Below are 27,649 nucleotides of genomic sequence, written 5' to 3' on the forward strand. Positions count from 1 at the left end.
GGTGATACGGCTAACATTTGCTCTTCGAAAACCTGTGCACCAAACTACCCACAATGCCTTACAAAATGGTAAAATTACTCTTTAACTGACATTTCAATTGGAACGTGTCATACAGAATCCTTTGTGGCAATCTGTAGTCTTAACACTAGTGCCTCTGATTATTGCTGCAAAAGTCCAACTATAGGTTAGTTTGTTTTAAAAAACATCACTTAAGGTATTAGACGGGACAATGGGACGACATTCGAACGCGTGTGAACAGTATCACTCAGGTTTCTCTTCAGATCGTATAAATCTTTCGCCTTTTACTAAAGATTTCCGTGGAGAGGAGCAATATGAGTTTCAACCAATTTTTTGATGCTCTGCCGTAAGGTGGGGCTTTCTATCAATGTTAAAGTAAAGAAAATGTCTGGATCCGAAGTGGTCAGCCGTGTGGTTTGACTGCACACTAAAGTGTTTTTTTACGTCGAAAAAAATCCGCCCAACACTTGTGGCCTGAAAGAACCAATTCCCTGTCAGCAATGAAATGAGATTAAATACCTTTATCTTTTCTATCCACCAGATGGTAGTCAATATGCACTTTTCACAGTACACTTGTTGCTACACGCCACAAGAAGTCTAAACTGTATCCTAGGCCTATCTGTACAAGGCTATTTAGTAATTTGTCAGTATGTTCCATTACGTGTGTAACAACTCGGCATGAAGGCCCATTTGATGCCACAATTCATGCTTAGGTGATACGGCTAACATTTGCTCTTCGAAAACCTGTGCACCACACTACCCACAATGCCTTACAAAATGGTAAATTTACTCTTTAACTGACATTTCAATTGGAACGTGTCATACAGAATCCTTTGTGGCAATCTGTAGTCTTAACACTAGTGCCTCTGATTATTGCTGCAAAAGTCCAACTATAGGTTAGTTTGTTTAAAAAACATCACTTAAGGTATTAGACGGGACAATGGGACGACATTCGAACGCGTGTGAACAGTATCACTCAGGTTTCTCTTCAGATCGTATAAATCTTTCGCCTTTTACTAAAGATTTCCGTGGAGAGGAGCAATATGAGTTTCAACCAATTTTTTGATGCTTCTGCCGTAAGGTGGGGCTTTCTATCAATGTTAAAGTAAAGAAAATGTCTGGATCCGAAGTGGTCAGCCGTGTGGTTTGACTGCACACTAAAGTGTTTTTTACGTCGAAAAAAATCCGCCCAACACTTGTAGCCTGAAAGAACCAATTCCCTGTCAGCAATGAAATGAGATTAAATACCTTTATCTTTTCTATCCACCAGATGGTAGTCAATATGCACTTTTCACAGTACACTTGTTGCTACACGCCACAAGAAGTCTAAACTGTATCCTAGGCCTATCTGTACAAGGCTATTTAGTAATTTGTCATGTATGTTCCATTACGTGTGTAACAACTCGGCATGAAGGCCCATTTGATGCCACAATTCATGCTTAGGTGATACGGCTAACATTTGCTCTTCGAAAACCTGTGCACCACACTACCCACAATGCCTTACAAAATGGTAAATTTACTCTTTAACTGACATTTCAATTGGAACGTGTCATACAGAATCCTTTGTGGCAATCTGTAGTCTTAACACTAGTGCCTCTGATTATTGCTGCAAAAGTCCAACTATAGGTTAGTTTGTTTAAAAAACATCACTTAAGGTATTAGACGGGACAATGGGACGACATTCGAACGCGTGTGAACAGTATCACTCAGGTTTCTCTTCAGATCGTATAAATCTTTCGCCTTTTACTAAAGATTTCCGTGGAGAGGAGCAATATGAGTTTCAACCAATTTTTTGATGCTCTGCCGTAAGGTGGGGCTTTCTATCAATGTTAAAGTAAAGAAAATGTCTGGATCCGAAGTGGTCAGCCGCTGTGGTTTGACTGCACACTAAAGTGTATATTACGTCGAAAAAAATCCGCCCAACACTTGTGGCCTGAAAGAACCAATTCCCTGTCAGCAATGAAATGAGATTAAATACCTTTATCTTTTCTATCCACCAGATGGTAGTCAATATGCACTTTTCACAGTACACTTGTTGCTACTCGCCACAAGAAGTCTAAACTGTATCCTAGGCCTATCTGTACAAGGCTATTTAGTAATTTGTCTGTATGTTCCATTACGTGTGTAACAACTCGGCATGAAGGCCCATTTGATGCCACAATTCATGCTTAGGTGATACGGCTAACATTTGCTCTTCGAAAACCTGTGCACCAAACTACCCACAATGCCTTACAAAATGGTAAATTTACTCTTTAAATGACATTTCAATTGGAACGTGTCATACAGAATCCTTCGTGGCAATCTGTAGTCTTAACACTAGTGCCTCTGATTATTGCTGCAAAAGTCCAACTATAGGTTAGTTTGTTTAAAAAACATCACTTAAGGTATTAGACTGGACAATGGGACGACATTCGAACGCGTGTGAATAGTATCACTCAGGTTTCTCTTCAGATCGTATAAATCTTTCGCCTTTTACTAAAGATTTCCGTGGAGAGGAGCAATATGAGTTTCAACCAATTTTTTGATGCTCTGCCGTAAGGTGGGGCTTTCTATCAATGTTAAAGTAAAGAAAATGTCTGGATCCGAAGTGGTCAGCCGTGTGGTTTGACTGCACACTAAAGTGTTTTTTACGTCGAAAAAAATCCGCCCAACACTTGTGGCCTGAAAGAACCAATTCCCTGCAAGCAATGAAATGAGATTAAGTACCTTTATCTTTTCTATCCACCAGATGATAGTCAATATGCATTTTTCACAGTACACTTGTTGCTACACGCCACAAGAAGTCTAAACTGTATCCTAGGCCTATCTGTACAAGGCTATTTAGTAATTTGTCAGTATGTTCCATTACGTGTGTAACAACTCGGCATGAAGGCCGATTTGATGCCACAATTCATGCTTTGGTGATACGGCTAACATTTGCTCTTCGAAAACCTGTGCACCAAACTACCCACAATGCCTTACAAAATGGTAAAATTACTCTTTAACTGACATTTCAATTGGAACGTGTCATACAGAATCCTTTGTGGCAATCTGTAGTCTTAACACTAGTGCCTCTGATTATTGCTGCAAAAGTCCAACTATAGGTTAGTTTGTTTAAAAAACATCACTTAAGGTATTAGACGGGACAATGGGACGACATTCGAACGCGTGTGAACAGTATCACTCAGGTTTCTCTTCAGATCGTATAAATCTTTCGCCTTTTACTAAAGATTTCCGTGGAGAGGAGCAATATGAGTTTCAACCAATTTTTTGATGCTCTGCCGTAAGGTGGGGCTTTCTATCAATGTTAAAGTAAAGAAAATGTCTGGATCCGAAGTGGTCAGCCGTGTGGTTTGACTGCACACTAAAGTGTTTTTTACGTCGAAAAAAATCCGCCCAACACTTGTAGCCTGAAAGAACCAATTCCCTGTCAGCAATGAAATGAGATTAAATACCTTTATCTTTTCTATCCACCAGATGGTAGTCAATATGCACTTTTCACAGTACACTTGTTGCTACACGCCACAAGAAGCCTATCTGTACAAGGCTATTTAGTAATTTGTCAGTATGTTCCATTACGTGTGTAACAACTCGGCATGAAGGCCCATTTGATGCCACAATTCATGCTTAGGTGATACGGCTAACATTTGCTCTTCGAAAACCTGTGCACCAAACTACCCACAATGCCTTACAAAATGGTAAATTTACTCTTTAACTGACATTTCAATTGGAACGTGTCATACAGAATCCTTTGTGGCAATCTGTAGTCTTAACACTAGTGCCTCTGATTATTGCTGCAAAAGTCCAACTATAGGTTAGTTTGTTTAAAAAACATCACTTGAGGTATTAGACGGGACAATGGGACGACATTCGAACGCGTGTGAACAGTATCACTCAGGTTTCTCTTCAGATCGTATAAATCTTTCGCCTTTTACTAAAGATTTCCGTGGAGAGGAGCAATATGAGTTTCAACCAATTTTTTGATGCTCTGCCGTAAGGTGGGGCTCTCTATCAATGTTAAAGTAAAGAAAATGTCTGGATCCGAAGTGGTCAGCCGTGTGGTTTGACTGCACACTAAAGTGTTTTTTACGTCGAAAAAAATCCGCCCAACACTTGTAGCCTGAAAGAACCAATTCCCTGTCAGCAATGAAATGAGATTAAATACCTTTATCTTTTCTATCCACCAGATGGTAGTCAATATGCACTTTTCACAGTACACTTGTTGCTACACGCCACAAGAAGTCTAAACTGTATCCTAGGCCTATCTGTACAAGGCTATTTAGTAATTTGTCATGTATGTTCCATTACGTGTGTAACAACTCGGCATGAAGGCCCATTTGATGCCACAATTCATGCTTAGGTGATACGGCTAACATTTGCTCTTCGAAAACCTGTGCACCACACTACCCACAATGCCTTACAAAATGGTAAATTTACTCTTTAACTGACATTTCAATTGGAACGTGTCATACAGAATCCTTCGTGGCAATCTGTAGTCTTAACACTAGTGCCTCTGATTATTGCTGCAAAAGTCCAACTATAGGTTAGTTTGTTTAAAAAACATCACTTAAGGTATTAGACGGGACAATGGGACGACATTCGAACGCGTGTGAACAGTATCACTCAGGTTTCTCTTCAGATCGTATAAATCTTTCGCCTTTTACTAAAGATTTCCGTGGAGAGGAGCAATATGAGTTTCAACCAATTTTTTGATGCTCTGCCGTAAGGTGGGGCTTTCTATCAATGTTAAAGTAAAGAAAATGTCTGGATCCGAAGTGGTCAGCCGTGTGGTTTGACTGCACACTAAAGTGTTTTTTACGTCGAAAAAAATCCGCCCAACACTTGTGGCCTGAAAGAACCAATTCCCTGTCAGCAATGAAATGAGATTAAATACCTTTATCTTTTCTATCCACCAGATGGTAGTCAATATGCACTTTTCACAGTACACTTGTTGCTACACGCCACAAGAAGTCTAAACTGTATCCTAGGCCTATCTGTACAAGGCTATTTAGTAATTTGTCATGTATGTTCCATTACGTGTGTAACAACTCGGCATGAAGGCCCATTTGATGCCACAATTCATGCTTAGGTGATACGGCTAACATTTGCTCTTCGAAAACCTGTGCACCACACTACCCACAATGCCTTACAAAATGGTAAATTTACTCTTTAACTGACATTTCAATTGGAACGTGTCATACAGAATCCTTTGTGGCAATCTGTAGTCTTAACACTAGTGCCTCTGATTATTGCTGCAAAAGTCCAACTATAGGTAAGTTTGATTAAAAAACATCACTTAAGGTATTAGACGGGACAATGGGACGACATTCGAACGCGTGTGAACAGTATCACTCAGGTTTCTCTTCAGATCGTATAAATCTTTCGCCTTTTACTAAAGATTTCCGTGGAGAGGAGCAATATGAGTTTCAACCAATTTTTTGATGCTCTGCCGTAAGGTGGGGCTCTTTATCAATGTTAAAGTAAAGAAAATGTCTGGATCCGAAGTGGTCAGCCGCATGGTGTGACTGCACACTAAAGTGTATTTTACGTCGAAAAAAGTCCGCCCAACACTTGTGGCCTGAAAGAACCAATTCCCTGTCAGCAATGAAATGAGATTAAATACCTTTATCTTTTCTATCCACCAGATGGTAGTCAATATGCACTTTTCACAGTACACTTGTTGCTACACGCCACAAGAAGTCTAAACTGTATCCTAGGCCTGTCTGTACAAGGCTATTTAGTAATTTGTCTGTATGTTCCATTACGTGTGTAACAACTCGGCATGAAGGCCCATTTGATGCCACAATTCATGCTTAGGTGATACGGCTAACATTTGCTCTTCGAAAACCTGTGCACCAAACTACCCACAATGCCTTACAAAATGGTAAATTTACTCTTTAAATGACATTTCAATTGGAACGTGTCATACAGAATCCTTCGTGGCAATCTGTAGTCTTAACACTAGTGCCTCTGATTATTGCTGCAAAAGTCCAACTATAGGTTAGTTTGTTTAAAAAACATCACTTAAGGTATTAGACGGGACAATGGGACGACATTCGAACGCGTGTGAACAGTATCACTCAGGTTTCTCTTCAGATCGTATAAATCTTTCGCCTTTTACTAAAGATTTCCGTGGAGAGGAGCAATATGAGTTTCAACCAATTTTTTGATGCTCTGCCGTAAGGTGGGGCTTTCTATCAATGTTAAAGTAAAGAAAATGTCTGGATCCGAAGTGGTCAGCCGTGTGGTTTGACTGCACACTAAAGTGTTTTTTACGTCGAAAAAAATCCGCCCAACACTTGTGGCCTGAAAGAACCAATTCCCTGTCAGCAATGAAATGAGATTAAATACCTTTATCTTTTCTATCCACCAGATGATAGTCAATATGCATTTTTCACAGTACACTTGTTGCTACACGCCACAAGAAGTCTAAACTGTATCCTAGGCCTATCTGTACAAGGCTATTTAGTAATTTGTCATGTATGTTCCATTACGTGTGTAACAACTCGGCATGAAGGCCCATTTGATGCCACAATTCATGCTTAGGTGATACGGCTAACATTTGCTCTTCGAAAACCTGTGCACCAAACTACCCACAATGCCTTACAAAATGGTAAATTTACTCTTTAAATGACATTTCAATTGGAACGTGTCATACAGAATCCTTCGTGGCAATCTGTAGTCTTAACACTAGTGCCTCTGATTATTGCTGCAAAAGTCCAACTATAGGTTAGTTTGTTTAAAAAACATCACTTAAGGTATTAGACTGGACAATGGGACGACATTCGAACGCGTGTGAACAGTATCACTCAGGTTTCTCTTCAGATCGTATAAATCTTTCGCCTTTTACTAAAGATTTCCGTGGAGAGGAGCAATATGAGTTTCAACCAATTTTTTGATGCTCTGCCGTAAGGTGGGGCTTTCTATCAATGTTAAAGTAAAGAAAATGTCTGGATCCGAAGTGGTCAGCCGTGTGGTTTGACTGCACACTAAAGTGTTTTTTACGTCGAAAAAAATCCGCCCAACACTTGTGGCCTGAAAGAACCAATTCCCTGTCAGCAATGAAATGAGATTAAATACCTTTATCTTTTCTATCCACCAGATGGTAGTCAATATGCACTTTTCACAGTACACTTGTTGCTACACGCCACAAGAAGTCTAAACTGTATCCTAGGCCTATCTGTACAAGGCTATTTAGTAATTTGTCATGTATGTTCCATTACGTGTGTAACAACTCGGCATGAAGGCCCATTTGATGCCACAATTCATGCTTAGGTGATACGGCTAACATTTGCTCTTCGAAAACCTGTGCACCAAACTACCCACAATGCCTTACAAAATGGTAAATTTACTCTTTAAATGACATTTCAATTGGAACGTGTCATACAGAATCCTTCGTGGCAATCTGTAGTCTTAACACTAGTGCCTCTGATTATTGCTGCAAAAGTCCAACTATAGGTTACTGTTTGTTTTATAAAACATCACTTAAGGTATTAGACGGGACAATGGGACGACATTCGAACGCGTATGAACAGTATCACTCAGGTTTCTCTTCAGATCGTATAAATCTTTCGCCTTTTACTAAAGATTTCCGTGGAGAGGAGCAATATGAGTTTCAACCAATTTTTTGATGCTCTGCCGTAAGGTGGGGCTCTCTATCAATGTTAAAGTAAAGAAAATGTCTGGATCCGAAGTGGTCAGCCGCATGGTGTGACTGCACACTAAAGTGTATTTTACGTCGAAAAAAATCCGCCCAACACTTGTGGCCTGAAAGAACCGATTCCCTGTCAGCAATGAAATGAGATTAAATACCTTTATCTTTTCTATCCACCAGATGGTAGTCAATATGCACTTTTCACAGTACACTTGTTGCTACACGCCACAAGAAGTCTAAACTGTATCCTAGGCCTATCTGTACAAGGCTATTTAGTAATTTGTCAGTATGTTCCATTACGTGTGTAACAACTCGGCATGAAGGCCCATTTGATGCCACAATTCATGCTTAGGTGATACGGCTAACATTTGCTCTTCGAAAACCTGTGCACCACACTACCCACAATGCCTTACAAAATGGTAAATTTACTCTTTAACTGACATTTCAATTGGAACGTGTCATACAGAATCCTTTGTGGCAATCTGTAGTCTTAACACTAGTGCCTCTGATTATTGCTGCAAAAGTCCAACTATAGGTTAGTTTGTTTAAAAAACATCACTTGAGGTATTAGACGGGACAATGGGACGACATTCGAACGCGTGTGAACAGTATCACTCAGGTTTCTCTTCAGATCGTATAAATCTTTCGCCTTTTACTAAAGATTTCCGTGGAGAGGAGCAATATGAGTTTCAACCAATTTTTTGATGTTCTGCCGTAAGGTGGGGCTTTCTATCAATGTTAAAGTAAAGAAAATGTCTGGATCCGAAGTGGTCAGCCGTGTGGTTTGACTGCACACTAAAGTGTTTTTTACGTCGAAAAAAATCCGCCCAACACTTGTAGCCTGAAAGAACCAATTCCCTGTCAGCAATGAAATGAGATTAAATACCTTTATCTTTTCTATCCACCAGATGGTAGTCAATATGCACTTTTCACAGTACACTTGTTGCTACACGCCACAAGAAGTCTAAACTGTATCCTAGGCCTATCTGTACAAGGCTATTTAGTAATTTGTCTGTATGTTCCATTACGTGTGTAACAACTCGGCATGAAGGCCCATTTGATGCCACAATTCATGCTTAGGTGATACGGCTAACATTTGCTCTTCGAAAACCTGTGCACCGAACTACCCACAATGCCTTACAAAATGGTAAATTTACTCTTTAAATGACATTTCAATTGGAACGTGTCATACAGAATCCTTCGTGGCAATCTGTAGTCTTAACACTAGTGCCTCTGATTATTGCTGCAAAAGTCCAACTATAGGTTAGTTTGTTTAAAAAACATCACTTAAGGTATTAGACGGGACAATTGGACGACATTCGAACGCGTGTGAACAGTATCACTCAGGTTTCTCTTCAGATCGTATAAATCTTTCGCCTTTTACTAAAGATTTCCGTGGAGAGGAGCAATATGAGTTTCAACCAATTTTTTGATGTTCTGCCGTAAGGTGGGGCTTTCTATCAATGTTACAGTAAAGAAAATGTCTGGATCCGAAGTGGTCAGCCGTGTGGTTTGACTGCACACTAAAGTGTTTTTTACGTCGAAAAAAATCCGCCCAACACTTGTGGCCTGAAAGAACCAATTCCCTGTAAGCAATGAAATGAGATTAAATACCTTTATCTTTTCTATCCACCAGATGATAGTCAATATGCATTTTTCACAGTACACTTGTTGCTACACGCCACAAGAAGTCTAAACTGTATCCTAGGCCTATCTGTACAAGGCTATTTAGTAATTTGTCAGTATGTTCCATTACGTGTGCAGTGGCGGAGCCAGAATAATTTTATAGGGGTGGCCAGACTGGGACCAAAATTCTCATAGTGGTGGCCACAAATCAGAAACATGATTGTTTTCATTAAGCATCTAAAGTCGGCTTTACCTGATAGTATTAGGCTTTTTCATACCGCTGACATACCAGGCAGCGGAAAAAACGACTAGTTTATTCTAACTATTCTAGTAGTCCCAGTCCCCAATCCTGGAGTTAACTTAAACATACCCATCTAGAGGGTACATCTAGAGAAAATAAGTCCATTATTTTAGTGTCTCATTTTTTTTTTGCGATTTTCACTGGCTACAATATTGTATCTGTCGGTTGTCAAATTTGCTGAAGAAAATGTTAAACTTCAATAATTGTTCATAGTCAACTTATATAGTGCATTTATTTAAGCTCTCAACAGCATAACCATACAGCTTCGCCACATCGCCGGGAAAACACAAAGTACATCCATGGAATCAGCCGTTCAAAACCAGTCTGCATGAATCGTACAACTGGATGGCAGGGGATGCGGACAAGGAATACACCGCAGGGGGGAACATGAGAGCCCCAGCTCGCCGCATAGTAGCCTGGGTGCTTTAAGCATGGAACAAGCTGGATACGGAGTGGGTGAAAAACTGTGTGTGTTTGTGTGTCACTCTGTTCGAGCCTCCATGAGAGTAAAATGTTGTCATTAGCTGTTACGTCTTTCTGACCAATCGCAGTTCAAGGCAGACCTGGGCTGTATATTCGGGAGGGGGCGCTCAGTTACTCCCCTCTAGACAAAATCGAATTGGTTGCGACGTTGACCCGGCGCCCCCCGAAAAGTTAACGTGCCACAGTGAATTCTCCCAACTCTCCCGATTACCACACAGGCACGCACTGCGTGTGCGTGCGTGCCTGTGTTTGTGTGCAGGGCAGGCGTTATTCAATTGCCTGGTAAACATGTAGGCCTACGGTAATATTCATACTGGTTTAAATAATGCATTTGATAGGCTATTTCCCATCGTTGCTGAGCAACAGTTTTGTCCGAAAGTTCAGTGATAGAAAACAAATAGCCCGGGCTATTTACGTTTTACGGTAGGCCTACCTGTCATGCACCTACCCGATGTCAAGTGGACGGGGTTGAATATTCACTGCGGGTCTCTCTTATATCCATCTTGCCAAAGATATTTTTGTACTGTCCTTCTCAACACTCTCTGATCTCACTAAAAGGCTGGCAGCACGAAACAGCATAATCGACGAGATGCGCTATGCATAGAGAAGAAAGAATACCGACTTTGAATTTGCAACATTTTGCAACTAATTATTCTAAATCTGCCCATACATGGACACGGCAGAATTTTGTGGTTTTCACATGCTACAATGTTGCATCTGTGGCTGCTGGTAATTCAATCACAAAGAAGTAAACTCTACTCGCATTGGAAGCTCCCGTTTTGTGTTGCAGTAAAATGCGTCCTTAAGGGAACGACAGCTATGCGAAAATAGCGTTTCGATTTTCTTTTTTTTGGCCCGGTCGTAGGGGTGGCCAGCGGGGTGGCCGAAGTTTGACCCATGGTGGCCACGGCCACCCCTGGCCACCACGTGGCTCCGCCACTGTACGTGTGTAACAACTCGGCATGAAGGCCCATTTGATGCCACAATTCATGCTTAGGTGATACGGCTAACATTTGCTCTTCGAAAACCTGTGCACCACACTACCCACAATGCCTTACAAAATGGTAAATTTACTCTTTAACTGACATTTCAATTGGAACGTGTCATACAGAATCCTTTGTGGCAATCTGTAGTCTTAACACTAGTGCCTCTGATTATTGCTGCAAAAGTCCAACTATAGGTTAGTTTGTTTAAAAAACATCACTTAAGGTATTAGACGGGACAATGGGACGACATTCGAACGCGTGTGAACAGTATCACTCAGGTTTCTCTTCAGATCGTATAAATCTTTCGCCTTTTACTAAAGATTTCCGTGGCGAGGAGCAATATGGGTTTCAACCAATTTTTTGATGCTCTGCCGTAAGGTGGGGCTCTCTATCAATGTTAAAGTAAAGAAAATGTCTGGATCCGAAGTGGTCAGCCGCATGGTGTGACTGCACACTAAAGTGTATTTTACGTCGAAAAAAATCCGCCCAACACTTGTGGCCTGAAAGAACCGATTCCCTGTCAGCAATGAAATGAGATTAAATACCTTTATCTTTTCTATCCACCAGATGGTAGTCAATATGCACTTTTCACAGTACACTTGTTGCTACACGCCACAAGAAGTCTAAACTGTATCCTAGGCCTATCTGTACAAGGCTATTTAGTAATTTGTCTGTATGTTCCATTACGTGTGTAACAACTCGGCATGAAGGCCCATGTGATGCCACAATTCATGCTTAGGTGATACGGCTAACATTTGCTCTTCGAAAACCTGTGCACCAAACTACCCACAATGCCTTACAAAATGGTAAATTTACTCTTTAAATGACATTTCAATTGGAACGTGTCATACAGAATCCTTCGTGGCAATCTGTAGTCTTAACACTAGTGCCTCTGATTATTGCTGCAAAAGTCCAACTATAGGTTAGTTTGTTTAAAAAACATCACTTAAGGTATTAGACGGGACAATGGGACGACATTCGAACGCGTATGAACAGTATTACTCAGGTTTCTCTTCAGATCGTATAAATCTTTCGCCTTTTACTAAAGATTTCCGTGGAGAGGAGCAATATGAGTTTCAACCAATTTTTTGATGCTCTGCCGTAAGGTGGGGCTCTCTATCAATGTTAAAGTAAAGAAAATGTCTGGATCCGAAGTGGTCAGCCGCATGGTGTGACTGCACACTAAAGTGTATTTTACGTCGAAAAAAATCCGCCCAACACTTGTGGCCTGAAAGAACCGATTCCCTGTCAGCAATGAAATGAGATTAAATACCTTTATCTTTTCTATCCACCAGATGGTAGTCAATATGCACTTTTCACAGTACACTTGTTGCTACACGCCACAAGAAGTCTAAACTGTATCCCAGGCCTATCTGTACAAGGCTATTTAGTAATTTGTCAGTATGTTCCATTACGTGTGTAACAACTCGGCATGAAGGCCCATTTGATGCCACAATTCATGCTTAGGTGATACGGCTAACATTTGCTCTTCGAAAACCTGTGCACCAAACTACCCACAATGCCTTACAAAATGGTAAATTTACTCTTTAAATGACATTTCAATTGGAACGTGTCATACAGAATCCTTCGTGGCAATCTGTAGTCTTAACACTAGTGCCTCTGATTATTGCTGCAAAAGTCCAACTATAGGTTAGTTTGTTTAAAAAACATCACTTAAGGTATTAGACGGGACAATGGGACGACATTCGAACGCGTGTGAACAGTATCACTCAGGTTTCTCTTCAGATCGTATAAATCTTTCGCCTTTTACTAAAGATTTCCGTGGAGAGGAGCAATATGAGTTTCAACCAATTTTTTGATGCTCTGCCGTAAGGTGGGGCTTTCTATCAATGTTAAAGTAAAGAAAATGTCTGGATCCGAAGTGGTCAGCCGTGTGGTTTGACTGCACACTAAAGTGTTTTTTACGTCGAAAAAAATCCGCCCAACACTTGTGGCCTGAAAGAACCAATTTCCTGTAAGCAATGAAATGAGATTAAATACCTTTATCTTTTCTATCCACCAGATGATAGTCAATATGCATTTTTCACAGTACACTTGTTGCTACACGCCACAAGAAGTCTAAACTGTATCCTAGGCCTATCTGTACAAGGCTATTTAGTAATTTGTCAGTATGTTCCATTACGTGTGTAACAACTCGGCATGAAGGCCCATTTGATGCCACAATTCATGCTTAGGTGATACGGCTAACATTTGCTCTTCGAAAACCTGTGCACCACACTACCCACAATGCCTTACAAAATGGTAAATTTACTCTTTAACTGACATTTCAATTGGAACGTGTCATACAGAATCCTTTGTGGCAATCTGTAGTCTTAACACTAGTGCCTCTGATTATTGCTGCAAAAGTCCAACTATAGGTTAGTTTGTTTAAAAAACATCACTTGAGGTATTAGACGGGACAATGGGACGACATTCGAACGCGTGTGAACAGTATCACTCAGGTTTCTCTTCAGATCGTATAAATCTTTCGCCATACTAAAGATTTCCGTGGAGAGGAGCAATATGAGTTTCAACCAATTTTTTGATGTTCTGCCGTAAGGTGGGGCTTTCTATCAATGTTAAAGTAAAGAAAATGTCTGGATCCGAAGTGGTCAGCCGTGTGGTTTGACTGCACACTAAAGTGTTTTTTACGTCGAAAAAAATCCGCCCAACACTTGTACCCTGAAAGAACCAAATCCCTGTCAGCAATGAAATGAGATTAAATACCTTTGTCTTTTCTATCCACCAGATGGTAGTCAATATGCACTTTTCACAGTACACTTGTTGCTACACGCCACAAGAAGTCTAAACTGTATCCTAGGCCTATCTGTACAAGGCTATTTAGTAATTTGTCAGTATGTTCCATTACGTGTGTAACAACTCGGCATGAAGGCCCATTTGATGCCACAATTCATGCTTAGGTGATCCGGCTAACATTTGCTCTTCGAAAACCTGTGCACCACACTACCCACAATGCCTTACAAAATGGTAAATTTACTCTTTAACTGACATTTCAATTGGAACGTGTCATACAGAATCCTTTGTGGCAATCTGTAGTCTTAACACTAGTGCCTCTGATTATTGCTGCAAAAGTCCAACTATAGGTTAGTTTGTTTAAAAAACATCACTTGAGGTATTAGACGGGACAATGGGACGACATTCGAACGCGTGTGAACAGTATCACTCAGGTTTCTCTTCAGATCGTATAAATCTTTCGCCTTTTACTAAAGATTTCCGTGGAGAGGAGCAATATGAGTTTCAACCAATTTTTTGATGCTCTGCCGTAAGGTGGGGCTCTCTATCAATGTTAAAGTAAAGAAAATGTCTGAATCCGAAGTGGTCAGCCGTGTGGTTTGACTGCACACTAAAGTGTTTTTTACGTCGAAAAAAATCCGCCCAACACTTGTGGCCTGAAAGAACCAATTCCCTGTAAGCAATGAAATGAGATTAAATACCTTTATCTTTTCTATCCACCAGATGATAGTCAATATGCATTTTTCACAGTACACTTGTTGCTACACGCCACAAGAAGTCTAAACTGTATCCTAGGCCTATCTGTACAAGGCTATTTAGTAATTTGTCTGTATGTTCCATTACGTGTGTAACAACTCGGCATGAAGGCCCATGTGATGCCACAATTCATGCTTAGGTGATACGGCTAACATTTGCTCTTCGAAAACCTGTGCACCAAACTACCCACAATGCCTTACAAAATGGTAAATTTACTCTTTAAATGACATTTCAATTGGAACGTGTCATACAGAATCCTTCGTGGCAATCTGTAGTCTTAACACTAGTGCCTCTGATTATTGCTGCAAAAGTCCAACTATAGGTTAGTTTGTTTAAAAAACATCACTTAAGGTATTAGACGGGACAATGGGACGACATTCGAACGCGTATGAACAGTATTACTCAGGTTTCTCTTCAGATCGTATAAATCTTTCGCCTTTTACTAAAGATTTCCGTGGAGAGGAGCAATATGAGTTTCAACCAATTTTTTGATGCTCTGCCGTAAGGTGGGGCTCTCTATCAATGTTAAAGTAAAGAAAATGTCTGGATCCGAAGTGGTCAGCCGCATGGTGTGACTGCACACTAAAGTGTATTTTACGTCGAAAAAAATCCGCCCAACACTTGTGGCCTGAAAGAACCGATTCCCTGTCAGCAATGAAATGAGATTAAATACCTTTATCTTTTCTATCCACCAGATGGTAGTCAATATGCACTTTTCACAGTACACTTGTTGCTACACGCCACAAGAAGTCTAAACTGTATCCCAGGCCTATCTGTACAAGGCTATTTAGTAATTTGTCAGTATGTTCCATTACGTGTGTAACAACTCGGCATGAAGGCCCATTTGATGCCACAATTCATGCTTAGGTGATACGGCTAACATTTGCTCTTCGAAAACCTGTGCACCAAACTACCCACAATGCCTTACAAAATGGTAAATTTACTCTTTAAATGACATTTCAATTGGAACGTGTCATACAGAATCCTTCGTGGCAATCTGTAGTCTTAACACTAGTGCCTCTGATTATTGCTGCAAAAGTCCAACTATAGGTTAGTTTGTTTAAAAAACATCACTTAAGGTATTAGACGGGACAATGGGACGACATTCGAACGCGTGTGAACAGTATCACTCAGGTTTCTCTTCAGATCGTATAAATCTTTCGCCTTTTACTAAAGATTTCCGTGGAGAGGAGCAATATGAGTTTCAACCAATTTTTTGATGCTCTGCCGTAAGGTGGGGCTTTCTATCAATGTTAAAGTAAAGAAAATGTCTGGATCCGAAGTGGTCAGCCGTGTGGTTTGACTGCACACTAAAGTGTTTTTTACGTCGAAAAAAATCCGCCCAACACTTGTGGCCTGAAAGAACCAATTTCCTGTAAGCAATGAAATGAGATTAAATACCTTTATCTTTTCTATCCACCAGATGATAGTCAATATGCATTTTTCACAGTACACTTGTTGCTACACGCCACAAGAAGTCTAAACTGTATCCTAGGCCTATCTGTACAAGGCTATTTAGTAATTTGTCAGTATGTTCCATTACGTGTGTAACAACTCGGCATGAAGGCCCATTTGATGCCACAATTCATGCTTAGGTGATACGGCTAACATTTGCTCTTCGAAAACCTGTGCACCACACTACCCACAATGCCTTACAAAATGGTAAATTTACTCTTTAACTGACATTTCAATTGGAACGTGTCATACAGAATCCTTTGTGGCAATCTGTAGTCTTAACACTAGTGCCTCTGATTATTGCTGCAAAAGTCCAACTATAGGTTAGTTTGTTTAAAAAACATCACTTGAGGTATTAGACGGGACAATGGGACGACATTCGAACGCGTGTGAACAGTATCACTCAGGTTTCTCTTCAGATCGTATAAATCTTTCGCCTTTTACTAAAGATTTCCGTGGAGAGGAGCAATATGAGTTTCAACCAATTTTTTGATGTTCTGCCGTAAGGTGGGGCTTTCTATCAATGTTAAAGTAAAGAAAATGTCTGGATCCGAAGTGGTCAGCCGTGTGGTTTGACTGCACACTAAAGTGTTTTTTACGTCGAAAAAAATCCGCCCAACACTTGTACCCTGAAAGAACCAAATCCCTGTCAGCAATGAAATGAGATTAAATACCTTTATCTTTTCTATCCACCAGATGGTAGTCAATATGCACTTTTCACAGTACACTTGTTGCTACACGCCACAAGAAGTCTAAACTGTATCCTAGGCCTATCTGTACAAGGCTATTTAGTAATTTGTCTGTATGTTCCATTACGTGTGTAACAACTCGGCATGAAGGCCCATGTGATGCCACAATTCATGCTTAGGTGATACGGCTAACATTTGCTCTTCGAAAACCTGTGCACCAAACTACCCACAATGCCTTACAAAATGGTAAATTTACTCTTTAAATGACATTTCAATTGGAACGTGTCATACAGAATCCTTCGTGGCAATCTGTAGTCTTAACACTAGTGCCTCTGATTATTGCTGCAAAAGTCCAACTATAGGTTAGTTTGTTTAAAAAACATCACTTAAGGTATTAGACGGGACAATGGGACGACATTCGAACGCGTATGAACAGTATTACTCAGGTTTCTCTTCAGATCGTATAAATCTTTCGCCTTTTACTAAAGATTTCCGTGGAGAGGAGCAATATGAGTTTCAACCAATTTTTTGATGCTCTGCCGTAAGGTGGGGCTCTCTATCAATGTTAAAGTAAAGAAAATGTCTGGATCCGAAGTGGTCAGCCGCATGGTGTGACTGCACACTAAAGTGTATTTTACGTCGAAAAAAATCCGCCCAACACTTGTGGCCTGAAAGAACCGATTCCCTGTCAGCAATGAAATGAGATTAAATACCTTTATCTTTTCTATCCACCAGATGGTAGTCAATATGCACTTTTCACAGTACACTTGTTGCTACACGCCACAAGAAGTCTAAACTGTATCCCAGGCCTATCTGTACAAGGCTATTTAGTAATTTGTCAGTATGTTCCATTACGTGTGTAACAACTCGGCATGAAGGCCCATTTGATGCCACAATTCATGCTTAGGTGATACGGCTAACATTTGCTCTTCGAAAACCTGTGCACCAAACTACCCACAATGCCTTACAAAATGGTAAATTTACTCTTTAAATGACATTTCAATTGGAACGTGTCATACAGAATCCTTCGTGGCAATCTGTAGTCTTAACACTAGTGCCTCTGATTATTGCTGCAAAAGTCCAACTATAGGTTAGTTTGTTTAAAAAACATCACTTAAGGTATTAGACGGGACAATGGGACGACATTCGAACGCGTGTGAACAGTATCACTCAGGTTTCTCTTCAGATCGTATAAATCTTTCGCCTTTTACTAAAGATTTCCGTGGAGAGGAGCAATATGAGTTTCAACCAATTTTTTGATGCTCTGCCGTAAGGTGGGGCTTTCTATCAATGTTAAAGTAAAGAAAATGTCTGGATCCGAAGTGGTCAGCCGTGTGGTTTGACTGCACACTAAAGTGTTTTTTACGTCGAAAAAAATCCGCCCAACACTTGTGGCCTGAAAGAACCAATTTCCTGTAAGCAATGAAATGAGATTAAATACCTTTATCTTTTCTATCCACCAGATGATAGTCAATATGCATTTTTCACAGTACACTTGTTGCTACACGCCACAAGAAGTCTAAACTGTATCCTAGGCCTATCTGTACAAGGCTATTTAGTAATTTGTCAGTATGTTCCATTACGTGTGTAACAACTCGGCATGAAGGCCCATTTGATGCCACAATTCATGCTTAGGTGATACGGCTAACATTTGCTCTTCGAAAACCTGTGCACCACACTACCCACAATGCCTTACAAAATGGTAAATTTACTCTTTAACTGACATTTCAATTGGAACGTGTCATACAGAATCCTTTGTGGCAATCTGTAGTCTTAACACTAGTGCCTCTGATTATTGCTGCAAAAGTCCAACTATAGGTTAGTTTGTTTAAAAAACATCACTTGAGGTATTAGACGGGACAATGGGACGACATTCGAACGCGTGTGAACAGTATCACTCAGGTTTCTCTTCAGATCGTATAAATCTTTCGCCTTTTACTAAAGATTTCCGTGGAGAGGAGCAATATGAGTTTCAACCAATTTTTTGATGTTCTGCCGTAAGGTGGGGCTTTCTATCAATGTTAAAGTAAAGAAAATGTCTGGATCCGAAGTGGTCAGCCGTGTGGTTTGACTGCACACTAAAGTGTTTTTTACGTCGAAAAAAATCCGCCCAACACTTGTACCCTGAAAGAACCAAATCCCTGTCAGCAATGAAATGAGATTAAATACCTTTATCTTTTCTATCCACCAGATGGTAGTCAATATGCACTTTTCACAGTACACTTGTTGCTACACGCCACAAGAAGTCTAAACTGTATCCTAGGCCTATCTGTACAAGGCTATTTAGTAATTTGTCAGTATGTTCCATTACGTGTGTAACAACTCGGCATGAAGGCCCATTTGATGCCACAATTCATGCTTAGGTGATCCGGCTAACATTTGCTCTTCGAAAACCTGTGCACCACACTACCCACAATGCCTTACAAAATGGTAAATTTACTCTTTAACTGACATTTCAATTGGAACGTGTCATACAGAATCCTTTGTGGCAATCTGTAGTCTTAACACTAGTGCCTCTGATTATTGCTGCAAAAGTCCAACTATAGGTTAGTTTGTTTAAAAAACATCACTTGAGGTATTAGACGGGACAATGGGACGACATTCGAACGCGTGTGAACAGTATCACTCAGGTTTCTCTTCAGATCGTATAAATCTTTCGCCTTTTACTAAAGATTTCCGTGGAGAGGAGCAATATGAGTTTCAACCAATTTTTTGATGCTCTGCCGTAAGGTGGGGCTCTCTATCAATGTTAAAGTAAAGAAAATGTCTGAATCCGAAGTGGTCAGCCGTGTGGTTTGACTGCACACTAAAGTGTTTTTTACGTCGAAAAAAATCCGCCCAACACTTGTGGCCTGAAAGAACCAATTCCCTGTAAGCAATGAAATGAGATTAAATACCTTTATCTTTTCTATCCACCAGATGATAGTCAATATGCATTTTTCACAGTACACTTGTTGCTACACGCCACAAGAAGTCTAAACTGTATCCTAGGCCTATCTGTACAAGGCTATTTAGTAATTTGTCTGTATGTTCCATTACGTGTGTAACAACTCGGCATGAAGGCCCATGTGATGCCACAATTCATGCTTAGGTGATACGGCTAACATTTGCTCTTCGAAAACCTGTGCACCAAACTACCCACAATGCCTTACAAAATGGTAAATTTACTCTTTAAATGACATTTCAATTGGAACGTGTCATACAGAATCCTTCGTGGCAATCTGTAGTCTTAACACTAGTGCCTCTGATTATTGCTGCAAAAGTCCAACTATAGGTTAGTTTGTTTAAAAAACATCACTTAAGGTATTAGACGGGACAATGGGACGACATTCGAACGCGTATGAACAGTATTACTCAGGTTTCTCTTCAGATCGTATAAATCTTTCGCCTTTTACTAAAGATTTCCGTGGAGAGGAGCAATATGAGTTTCAACCAATTTTTTGATGCTCTGCCGTAAGGTGGGGCTCTCTATCAATGTTAAAGTAAAGAAAATGTCTGGATCCGAAGTGGTCAGCCGCATGGTGTGACTGCACACTAAAGTGTATTTTACGTCGAAAAAAGTCCGCCCAACACTTGTGGCCTGAAAGAACCAATTCCCTGTCAGCAATGAAATGAGATTAAATACCTTTATCTTTTCTATCCACCAGATGGTAGTCAATATGCACTTTTCACAGTACACTTGTTGCTACACGCCACAAGAAGTCTAAACTGTATCCCAGGCCTATCTGTACAAGGCTATTTAGTAATTTGTCAGTATGTTCCATTACGTGTGTAACAACTCGGCATGAAGGCCCATTTGATGCCACAATTCATGCTTAGGTGATACGGCTAACATTTGCTCTTCGAAAACCTGTGCACCAAACTACCCACAATGCCTTACAAAATGGTAAATTTACTCTTTAAATGACATTTCAATTGGAACGTGTCATACAGAATCCTTCGTGGCAATCTGTAGTCTTAACACTAGTGCCTCTGATTATTGCTGCAAAAGTCCAACTATAGGTTAGTTTGTTTAAAAAACATCACTTAAGGTATTAGACGGGACAATGGGACGACATTCGAACGCGTGTGAACAGTATCACTCAGGTTTCTCTTCAGATCGTATAAATCTTTCGCCTTTTACTAAAGATTTCCGTGGAGAGGAGCAATATGAGTTTCAACCAATTTTTTGATGCTCTGCCGTAAGGTGGGGCTTTCTATCAATGTTAAAGTAAAGAAAATGTCTGGATCCGAAGTGGTCAGCCGTGTGGTTTGACTGCACACTAAAGTGTTTTTTACGTCGAAAAAAATCCGCCCAACACTTGTGGCCTGAAAGAACCAATTTCCTGTAAGCAATGAAATGAGATTAAATACCTTTATCTTTTCTATCCACCAGATGATAGTCAATATGCATTTTTCACAGTACACTTGTTGCTACACGCCACAAGAAGTCTAAACTGTATCCTAGGCCTATCTGTACAAGGCTATTTAGTAATTTGTCAGTATGTTCCATTACGTGTGTAACAACTCGGCATGAAGGCCCATTTGATGCCACAATTCATGCTTAGGTGATACGGCTAACATTTGCTCTTCGAAAACCTGTGCACCAAACTACCCACAATGCCTTACAAAATGGTAAATTTACTCTTTAACTGACATTTCAATTGGAACGTGTCATACAGAATCCTTTGTGGCAATCTGTAGTCTTAACACTAGTGCCTCTGATTATTGCTGCAAAAGTCCAACTATAGGTTAGTTTGTTTAAAAAACATCACTTGAGGTATTAGACGGGACAATGGGACGACATTCGAACGCGTGTGAACAGTATCACTCAGGTTTCTCTTCAGATCGTATAAATCTTTCGCCTTTTACTAAAGATTTCCGTGGAGAGGAGCAATATGAGTTTCAACCAATTTTTTGATGTTCTGCCGTAAGGTGGGGCTTTCTATCAATGTTAAAGTAAAGAAAATGTCTGGATCCGAAGTGGTCAGCCGTGTGGTTTGACTGCACACTAAAGTGTTTTTTACGTCGAAAAAAATCCGCCCAACACTTGTACCCTGAAAGAACCAAATCCCTGTCAGCAATGAAATGAGATTAAATACCTTTATCTTTTCTATCCACCAGATGGTAGTCAATATGCACTTTTCACAGTACACTTGTTGCTACACGCCACAAGAAGTCTAAACTGTATCCTAGGCCTATCTGTACAAGGCTATTTAGTAATTTGTCAGTATGTTCCATTACGTGTGTAACAACTCGGCATGAAGGCCCATTTGATGCCACAATTCATGCTTAGGTGATCCGGCTAACATTTGCTCTTCGAAAACCTGTGCACCACACTACCCACAATGCCTTACAAAATGGTAAATTTACTCTTTAACTGACATTTCAATTGGAACGTGTCATACAGAATCCTTTGTGGCAATCTGTAGTCTTAACACTAGTGCCTCTGATTATTGCTGCAAAAGTCCAACTATAGGTTAGTTTGTTTAAAAAACATCACTTGAGGTATTAGACGGGACAATGGGACGACATTCGAACGCGTGTGAACAGTATCACTCAGGTTTCTCTTCAGATCGTATAAATCTTTCGCCTTTTACTAAAGATTTCCGTGGAGAGGAGCAATATGAGTTTCAACCAATTTTTTGATGCTCTGCCGTAAGGTGGGGCTCTCTATCAATGTTAAAGTAAAGAAAATGTCTGAATCCGAAGTGGTCAGCCGTGTGGTTTGACTGCACACTAAAGTGTTTTTTACGTCGAAAAAAATCCGCCCAACACTTGTGGCCTGAAAGAACCAATTCCCTGTAAGCAATGATATGAGATTAAATACCTTTATCTTTTCTATCCACCAGATAGTAGTCAATATGCACTTTTCACAGTACACTTGTTGCTACTCGCCACAAGAAGTCTAAACTGTATCCTAGGCCTATCTGTACAAGGCTATTTAGTAATTTGTCTGTATGTTCCATTACGTGTGTAACAACTCGGCATGAAGGCCCATTTGATGCCACAATTCAAGCTTAGGTGATACGGCTAACATTTGCTCTTCGAAAACCTGTGCACCAAATTACCCACAATGCCTTACAAAATGGTAAATTTACTCTTTAAATGACATTTCAATTGGAACGTGTCATACAGAATCCTTCGTGGCAATCTGTAGTCTTAACACTAGTGCCTCTTATTATTGCTGCAAAAGTCCAACTATAGGTTAATGTTTGTTTAAAAAACATCACTTAAGGTATTAGACGGGACAATGGGACGACATTCGAACGCGTGTGAACAGTATCACTCAGGTTTCTCTTCAGATCGTATAAATCTTTCGCCTTTTACTAAAGATTTCCGTGGAGAGGAGCAATATGAGTTTCAACCAATTTTTTGACGCTCTGCCGTAAGGTGGGGCTTTCTATCAATGTTAAAGTAAAGAAAATGTCTGGATCCGAAGTGGTCAGCCGTGTGGTTTGACTGCACACTAAAGTGTATATTACGTCGAAAAAAATCCGCCCAACACTTGTGGCCTGAAAGAACCAATTCCCTGTAAGCAATGATATGAGATTAAATACCTTTATCTTTTCTATCCACCAGATGGTAGTCAATATGCACTTTTCACAGTACACTTGTTGCTACTCGCCACAAGAAGTCTAAACTGTATCCTAGGCCTATCTGTACAAGGCTATTTAGTAATTTGTCTGTATGTTCCATTACGTGTGTAACAACTCGGCATGAAGGCCCATTTGATGCCACAATTCATGCTTAGGTGATACGGCTAACATTTGCTCTTCGAAAACCTGTGCACCAAACTACCCACAATGCCTTACAAAATGGTAAATTTACTCTTTAAATGACATTTCAATTGGAACGTGTCATACAGAATCCTTCGTGGCAATCTGTAGTCTTAACACTAGTGCCTCTGATTATTGCTGCAAAAGTCCAACTATAGGTTACTGTTTGTTTTTATAAACATCACTTAAGGTATTAGACGGGACAATGGGACGACATTCGAACGCGTGTGAACAGTATCACTCAGGTTTCTCTTCAGATCGTATAAATCTTTCGCCTTTTACTAAAGATTTCCGTGGAGAGGAGCAATATGAGTTCAACCAATTATTTGATGCTCTGCCGTAAGGTGGGGCTCTCTATCAATGTTAAAGTATAGAAAATGTCTGGGTCGGAAGTGGTCAGCCGCGTGGTGTGACTGCACACTAAAGTGTATTTTACGTCGAAAAAAATCAGCCCAACACTTGTGGCCTGAAAGAACCAATTCCCTGTCAGCAATGAAATGAGATTAAATACCTTGATCTTTTCTATCCACCAGATGGTAGTCAATATGCACTTTTCACACTACACTTGTTGCTACTCGCCACAAGAAGTCTAAACTGTATCCTAGGCCTATCTGTACAAGGCTATTTAGTAATTTGTCTGTATGTTCCATTACGTGTGTAACAACTCGGCATGAAGGCCCATTTGATGCCACAATTCATGCTTAGGTGATACGGCTAACATTTGCTCTTCGAAAACCTGTGCACCAAACTACCCACAATGCCTTACAAATCGGTAAATTTACTCTCTAAATGACATTTAAATTGGAACGTGTCATACAGAATCCTTCGTGGCAATCTGTATTCTTAACACTAGTGCCTCTGATTATTGCTGCAAAAGTCCAACTATAGGTTAATGTTTGTTTAAAAAACATCACTTAAGGTATTAGACGGGACAATGGGACGACATTCGAACGTGTGTGAACAGTATCACGCAGGTCTTCAGATCGTATAAATCTTTCGCCTTTTACTAAAGATTTCCTTGGAGAGGAGCATGAGTTTCAACCAATTTTTTGATGCTCTGCCCTAAGGTGGGGCTTTCTATCGATGTTAAAGAAAATGTCTGGCTCCGAAGTGGTCAGCCGTGTGGTTTGACTGTACACTAAAGTGTATTTTACGTCGAAAAAAATCCGCCCAACACTTGTGGCCTGAAAGAACCAATTACCTGTAAGCAATGAAATGAGATTAAATACCTTTATCTTTTCTATCCACCAGATGGTAGTCAATATGCACTTTTCACAGTACACTTGTTGCTACACGCCACAAGAAGTTTAAACTGTATCCTAGGCCTATCTGTACAAGGCTATTTAGTAATTTGTCTGTATGTTCCATTACGTGTGTAACAACTCGGCATGAAGGCCCATTTGATGCCACAATTCATGCTTAGGTGATACGGCTAACATTTGCTCTTCGAAAACCTGTGCATCAAACTACCCACAATGCCTTACAAAATGGTAAATTTACTCTTTAAATGACATTTCAATTGGAACGTGTCATACAGAATCCTTCGTGGCAATCTGTAGTCTTAACACTAGTGCCTCTGATTATTGCTGCAAAAGTCCAACTATAGGTTACTGTTTGTTTAAAAAACATCACTTAAGGTATTAGACGGTACAATGGGACGACATTCGAACGCGTGTGAACAGTATCACTCAGGTTTCTCTTCAGATCGTATAAATCTTTCGCCTTTTACTAAAGATTTCCGTGGAGAGGAGCAATATGAGTTTCAACCAATTTTTTGATGCTCTGCCGTAAGGTGGGGCTCTCTATCAATGTTAAAGTAAAGAAAATGTCTGGATCCGAAGTGGTCAGCCGTGTGGTTTGACTGCACACTAAAGTGTTTTTTACATCGAAAAAAATCCGCCCAACACTTGTGGCCTGAAAGAACCAATTCCCTGTAAGCAATGAAATGAGATTAAATACCTTTATCTTTTCTATCCACCAGATGGTAGTCAATATGCACTTTTCACAGTACACTTGTTGCTACTCGCCACAAGAAGTCTAAACTGTATCCTAGGCCAATCTGTACAAGGCTATTTAGTAATTTGTCTGTATGTTCCATTACGTGTGTAACAACTCGGCATGAAGGCCCATTTGATGCCACAATTCATGCTTAGGTGATACGGCTAACATTTGCTCTTCGAAAACCTGTGCACCAAACTACCCACAATGCCTTACAAAATGGTAAATTTACTCTTTAAATGACATTTCAATTGGAACGTGTCATACAGAATCCTTCGTGGCAATCTGTAGTCTTAACACTGGTGCCTCTGATTATTGCTGCAAAAGTCCAACTATAGGTTACTGTTTGTTTAAAAAACATCACTTAAGGTATTAGACGGGACAATGGGACGACATTCGAACGTGTGTGAACAGTATCACTCAGGTTTCTCTTCAGATCGTATTAATCATTCGCCTTTTACTAAAGATTTCCGTGGAGAGGAGCAATATGAGTTTCAACCAATTTTTTGATGCTCTGCTGTAAGGTGGGACTTTCTATCAATGTTAAAGTAAAGAAAATGTCTGGATCCGAAGTGGTCAGCCGTGTGGTTTGACTGCACACTAAAGTGTATTTTACGTCGAAAAAAATCCGGCCAACACTTGTGGCCTGAAAGAACCAATTCCCTGTAAGCAATGATATGAGATTAAATACCTTTATCTTTTCTATCCACCAGATAGTAGTCAATATGCACTTTTCACAGTACACTTGTTGCTACTCGCCACAAGAAGTCTAAACTGTATCCTAGGCCTATCTGTACAAGGCTATTTAGTAATTTGTCTGTATGTTCCATTACGTGTGTAACAACTCGGCATGAAGGCCCATTTGATGCCACAATTCAAGCTTAGGTGATATGGCTAACATTTGCTCTTCGAAAACCTGTGCACCAAATTACCCACAATGCCTTACAAAATGGTAAATTTACTCTTTAAATGACATTTCAATTGGAACGTGTCATACAGAATCCTTCGTGGCAATCTGTAGTCTTAACACTAGTGCCTCTTATTATTGCTGCAAAAGTCCAACTATAGGTTAATGTTTGTTTAAAAAACATCACTTAAGGTATTAGACGGGACAATGGGACGACATTCGAACGCGTGTGAACAGTATCACTCAGGTTTCTCTTCAGATCGTATAAATCTTTCGCCTTTTACTAAAGATTTCCGTGGAGAGGAGCAATATGAGTTTCAACCAATTTTTTGACGCTCTGCCGTAAGGTGGGGCTTTCTATCAATGTTAAAGTAAAGAAAATGTCTGGATCCGAAGTGGTCAGCCGTGTGGTTTGACTGCACACTAAAGTGTATTTTACGTCGAAAAAAATCCGCCCAACACTTGTGGCCTGAAAGAACCAATTCCCTGTAAGCAATGATATGAGATTAAATACCTTGATCTTTTCTATCCACCAGATGGTAGTCAATATGCACTTTTCACAGTACACTTGTTGCTACTCGCCACAAGAAGTCTAAACTGTATCCTAGGCCTATCTGTACAAGGCTATTTATTAATTTGTCTGTATGTTCCATTACGTGTGTAACAACTCGGCATGAAGGCCCATTTGATGCCACAATTCATGCTTAGGTGATACGGCTAACATTTGCTCTTCGAAAACCTGTGCACCAAACTACCCACAATGCCTTACAAAATGGTAAATTTACTCTTTAAATGACATTTCAATTGGAACGTGTCATACAGAATCCTTCGTGGCAATCTGTAGTCTTAACACTAGTGCCTCTGATTATTGCTGCAAAAGTCCAACTATAGGTTACTGTTTGTTTTTATAAACATCACTTAAGGTATTAGACGGGACAATGGGACGACATTCGAACGCGTGTGAACAGTATCACTCAGGTTTCTCTTCAGATCGTATAAATCTTTCGCCTTTTACTAAAGATTTCCGTGGAGAGGAGCAATATGAGTTCAACCAATTATTTGATGCTCTGCCGTAAGGTGGGGCTCTCTATCAATGTTAAAGTATAGAAAATGTCTGGGTCGGAAGTGGTCAGCCGCGTGGTGTGACTGCACACTAAAGTGTATTTTACGTCGAAAAAAATCAGCCCAACACTTGTGGCCTGAAAGAACCAATTCCCTGTCAGCAATGAAATGAGATTAAATACCTTGATCTTTTCTATCCACCAGATGGTAGTCAATATGCACT

General features: G+C 40.1%; 35 non-coding genes and 1 pseudogene across 35 annotated transcripts; all 36 read left to right on the top strand.

The window, feature by feature from the left end:
- Positions 1-261: 261 nt before the first annotated feature.
- Positions 262-377, top strand: LOC115554814 (U5 spliceosomal RNA). Its single transcript, XR_003978677.1, has one exon. It is a non-coding gene; the product is annotated as a U5 spliceosomal RNA (small nuclear RNA).
- Positions 378-990: 613 nt separating this feature from the next.
- On the top strand, positions 991-1,103 carry LOC115554891 (U5 spliceosomal RNA). The gene has a single exon (XR_003978746.1). It is a non-coding gene; the product is annotated as a U5 spliceosomal RNA (small nuclear RNA).
- Positions 1,104-1,720: 617 nt separating this feature from the next.
- Positions 1,721-1,836, top strand: LOC115554815 (U5 spliceosomal RNA). The gene has a single exon (XR_003978678.1). It is a non-coding gene; the product is annotated as a U5 spliceosomal RNA (small nuclear RNA).
- A 613-nt stretch (positions 1,837-2,449) lies between these two features.
- On the top strand, positions 2,450-2,565 carry LOC115554818 (U5 spliceosomal RNA). Its single transcript, XR_003978680.1, has one exon. It is a non-coding gene; the product is annotated as a U5 spliceosomal RNA (small nuclear RNA).
- A 612-nt stretch (positions 2,566-3,177) lies between these two features.
- LOC115554819 (U5 spliceosomal RNA) lies at positions 3,178-3,293 on the top strand. The gene has a single exon (XR_003978681.1). It is a non-coding gene; the product is annotated as a U5 spliceosomal RNA (small nuclear RNA).
- Positions 3,294-3,887: 594 nt separating this feature from the next.
- LOC115554831 (U5 spliceosomal RNA) lies at positions 3,888-4,003 on the top strand. Its single transcript, XR_003978692.1, has one exon. It is a non-coding gene; the product is annotated as a U5 spliceosomal RNA (small nuclear RNA).
- A 613-nt stretch (positions 4,004-4,616) lies between these two features.
- On the top strand, positions 4,617-4,732 carry LOC115554820 (U5 spliceosomal RNA). The gene has a single exon (XR_003978682.1). It is a non-coding gene; the product is annotated as a U5 spliceosomal RNA (small nuclear RNA).
- Positions 4,733-5,345: 613 nt separating this feature from the next.
- Positions 5,346-5,461, top strand: LOC115554832 (U5 spliceosomal RNA). Its single transcript, XR_003978693.1, has one exon. It is a non-coding gene; the product is annotated as a U5 spliceosomal RNA (small nuclear RNA).
- Positions 5,462-6,073: 612 nt separating this feature from the next.
- LOC115554821 (U5 spliceosomal RNA) lies at positions 6,074-6,189 on the top strand. The gene has a single exon (XR_003978683.1). It is a non-coding gene; the product is annotated as a U5 spliceosomal RNA (small nuclear RNA).
- A 613-nt stretch (positions 6,190-6,802) lies between these two features.
- On the top strand, positions 6,803-6,918 carry LOC115554822 (U5 spliceosomal RNA). Its single transcript, XR_003978684.1, has one exon. It is a non-coding gene; the product is annotated as a U5 spliceosomal RNA (small nuclear RNA).
- Positions 6,919-7,534: 616 nt separating this feature from the next.
- Positions 7,535-7,650, top strand: LOC115554833 (U5 spliceosomal RNA). The gene has a single exon (XR_003978694.1). It is a non-coding gene; the product is annotated as a U5 spliceosomal RNA (small nuclear RNA).
- A 612-nt stretch (positions 7,651-8,262) lies between these two features.
- On the top strand, positions 8,263-8,378 carry LOC115554867 (U5 spliceosomal RNA). The gene has a single exon (XR_003978725.1). It is a non-coding gene; the product is annotated as a U5 spliceosomal RNA (small nuclear RNA).
- A 612-nt stretch (positions 8,379-8,990) lies between these two features.
- LOC115554868 (U5 spliceosomal RNA) lies at positions 8,991-9,106 on the top strand. The gene has a single exon (XR_003978726.1). It is a non-coding gene; the product is annotated as a U5 spliceosomal RNA (small nuclear RNA).
- Positions 9,107-11,317: 2,211 nt separating this feature from the next.
- On the top strand, positions 11,318-11,433 carry LOC115554896 (U5 spliceosomal RNA). The gene has a single exon (XR_003978750.1). It is a non-coding gene; the product is annotated as a U5 spliceosomal RNA (small nuclear RNA).
- Positions 11,434-12,045: 612 nt separating this feature from the next.
- Positions 12,046-12,161, top strand: LOC115554933 (U5 spliceosomal RNA). Its single transcript, XR_003978777.1, has one exon. It is a non-coding gene; the product is annotated as a U5 spliceosomal RNA (small nuclear RNA).
- Positions 12,162-12,773: 612 nt separating this feature from the next.
- LOC115554823 (U5 spliceosomal RNA) lies at positions 12,774-12,889 on the top strand. The gene has a single exon (XR_003978685.1). It is a non-coding gene; the product is annotated as a U5 spliceosomal RNA (small nuclear RNA).
- Positions 12,890-13,501: 612 nt separating this feature from the next.
- LOC115554906 (U5 spliceosomal RNA) lies at positions 13,502-13,615 on the top strand. Its single transcript, XR_003978759.1, has one exon. It is a non-coding gene; the product is annotated as a U5 spliceosomal RNA (small nuclear RNA).
- Positions 13,616-14,227: 612 nt separating this feature from the next.
- Positions 14,228-14,343, top strand: LOC115554834 (U5 spliceosomal RNA). Its single transcript, XR_003978695.1, has one exon. It is a non-coding gene; the product is annotated as a U5 spliceosomal RNA (small nuclear RNA).
- Positions 14,344-14,955: 612 nt separating this feature from the next.
- Positions 14,956-15,071, top strand: LOC115554934 (U5 spliceosomal RNA). The gene has a single exon (XR_003978778.1). It is a non-coding gene; the product is annotated as a U5 spliceosomal RNA (small nuclear RNA).
- A 612-nt stretch (positions 15,072-15,683) lies between these two features.
- On the top strand, positions 15,684-15,799 carry LOC115554824 (U5 spliceosomal RNA). The gene has a single exon (XR_003978686.1). It is a non-coding gene; the product is annotated as a U5 spliceosomal RNA (small nuclear RNA).
- Positions 15,800-16,411: 612 nt separating this feature from the next.
- On the top strand, positions 16,412-16,527 carry LOC115554869 (U5 spliceosomal RNA). The gene has a single exon (XR_003978727.1). It is a non-coding gene; the product is annotated as a U5 spliceosomal RNA (small nuclear RNA).
- Positions 16,528-17,139: 612 nt separating this feature from the next.
- LOC115554935 (U5 spliceosomal RNA) lies at positions 17,140-17,255 on the top strand. Its single transcript, XR_003978779.1, has one exon. It is a non-coding gene; the product is annotated as a U5 spliceosomal RNA (small nuclear RNA).
- Positions 17,256-17,867: 612 nt separating this feature from the next.
- Positions 17,868-17,983, top strand: LOC115554825 (U5 spliceosomal RNA). Its single transcript, XR_003978687.1, has one exon. It is a non-coding gene; the product is annotated as a U5 spliceosomal RNA (small nuclear RNA).
- Positions 17,984-18,595: 612 nt separating this feature from the next.
- On the top strand, positions 18,596-18,711 carry LOC115554870 (U5 spliceosomal RNA). The gene has a single exon (XR_003978728.1). It is a non-coding gene; the product is annotated as a U5 spliceosomal RNA (small nuclear RNA).
- Positions 18,712-19,323: 612 nt separating this feature from the next.
- Positions 19,324-19,439, top strand: LOC115554835 (U5 spliceosomal RNA). Its single transcript, XR_003978696.1, has one exon. It is a non-coding gene; the product is annotated as a U5 spliceosomal RNA (small nuclear RNA).
- Positions 19,440-20,051: 612 nt separating this feature from the next.
- On the top strand, positions 20,052-20,167 carry LOC115554936 (U5 spliceosomal RNA). Its single transcript, XR_003978780.1, has one exon. It is a non-coding gene; the product is annotated as a U5 spliceosomal RNA (small nuclear RNA).
- A 612-nt stretch (positions 20,168-20,779) lies between these two features.
- Positions 20,780-20,895, top strand: LOC115554826 (U5 spliceosomal RNA). The gene has a single exon (XR_003978688.1). It is a non-coding gene; the product is annotated as a U5 spliceosomal RNA (small nuclear RNA).
- A 612-nt stretch (positions 20,896-21,507) lies between these two features.
- LOC115554872 (U5 spliceosomal RNA) lies at positions 21,508-21,623 on the top strand. The gene has a single exon (XR_003978729.1). It is a non-coding gene; the product is annotated as a U5 spliceosomal RNA (small nuclear RNA).
- A 612-nt stretch (positions 21,624-22,235) lies between these two features.
- Positions 22,236-22,351, top strand: LOC115554836 (U5 spliceosomal RNA). Its single transcript, XR_003978697.1, has one exon. It is a non-coding gene; the product is annotated as a U5 spliceosomal RNA (small nuclear RNA).
- Positions 22,352-22,965: 614 nt separating this feature from the next.
- Positions 22,966-23,081, top strand: LOC115554839 (U5 spliceosomal RNA). Its single transcript, XR_003978699.1, has one exon. It is a non-coding gene; the product is annotated as a U5 spliceosomal RNA (small nuclear RNA).
- A 615-nt stretch (positions 23,082-23,696) lies between these two features.
- LOC115554898 (U5 spliceosomal RNA) lies at positions 23,697-23,811 on the top strand. Its single transcript, XR_003978752.1, has one exon. It is a non-coding gene; the product is annotated as a U5 spliceosomal RNA (small nuclear RNA).
- A 615-nt stretch (positions 23,812-24,426) lies between these two features.
- On the top strand, positions 24,427-24,534 carry LOC115554907 (uncharacterized; annotated as a pseudogene).
- Positions 24,535-25,143: 609 nt separating this feature from the next.
- On the top strand, positions 25,144-25,259 carry LOC115554837 (U5 spliceosomal RNA). Its single transcript, XR_003978698.1, has one exon. It is a non-coding gene; the product is annotated as a U5 spliceosomal RNA (small nuclear RNA).
- Positions 25,260-25,873: 614 nt separating this feature from the next.
- Positions 25,874-25,989, top strand: LOC115554903 (U5 spliceosomal RNA). Its single transcript, XR_003978757.1, has one exon. It is a non-coding gene; the product is annotated as a U5 spliceosomal RNA (small nuclear RNA).
- Positions 25,990-26,603: 614 nt separating this feature from the next.
- On the top strand, positions 26,604-26,719 carry LOC115554840 (U5 spliceosomal RNA). The gene has a single exon (XR_003978700.1). It is a non-coding gene; the product is annotated as a U5 spliceosomal RNA (small nuclear RNA).
- Positions 26,720-27,334: 615 nt separating this feature from the next.
- LOC115554899 (U5 spliceosomal RNA) lies at positions 27,335-27,449 on the top strand. The gene has a single exon (XR_003978753.1). It is a non-coding gene; the product is annotated as a U5 spliceosomal RNA (small nuclear RNA).
- Positions 27,450-27,649: the final 200 nt, after the last annotated feature.

Source organism: Gadus morhua, chromosome 11 (assembly GCF_902167405.1).
Source record: "Gadus morhua chromosome 11, gadMor3.0, whole genome shotgun sequence".
Lineage (NCBI taxonomy): Eukaryota > Metazoa > Chordata > Actinopteri > Gadiformes > Gadidae > Gadus > Gadus morhua.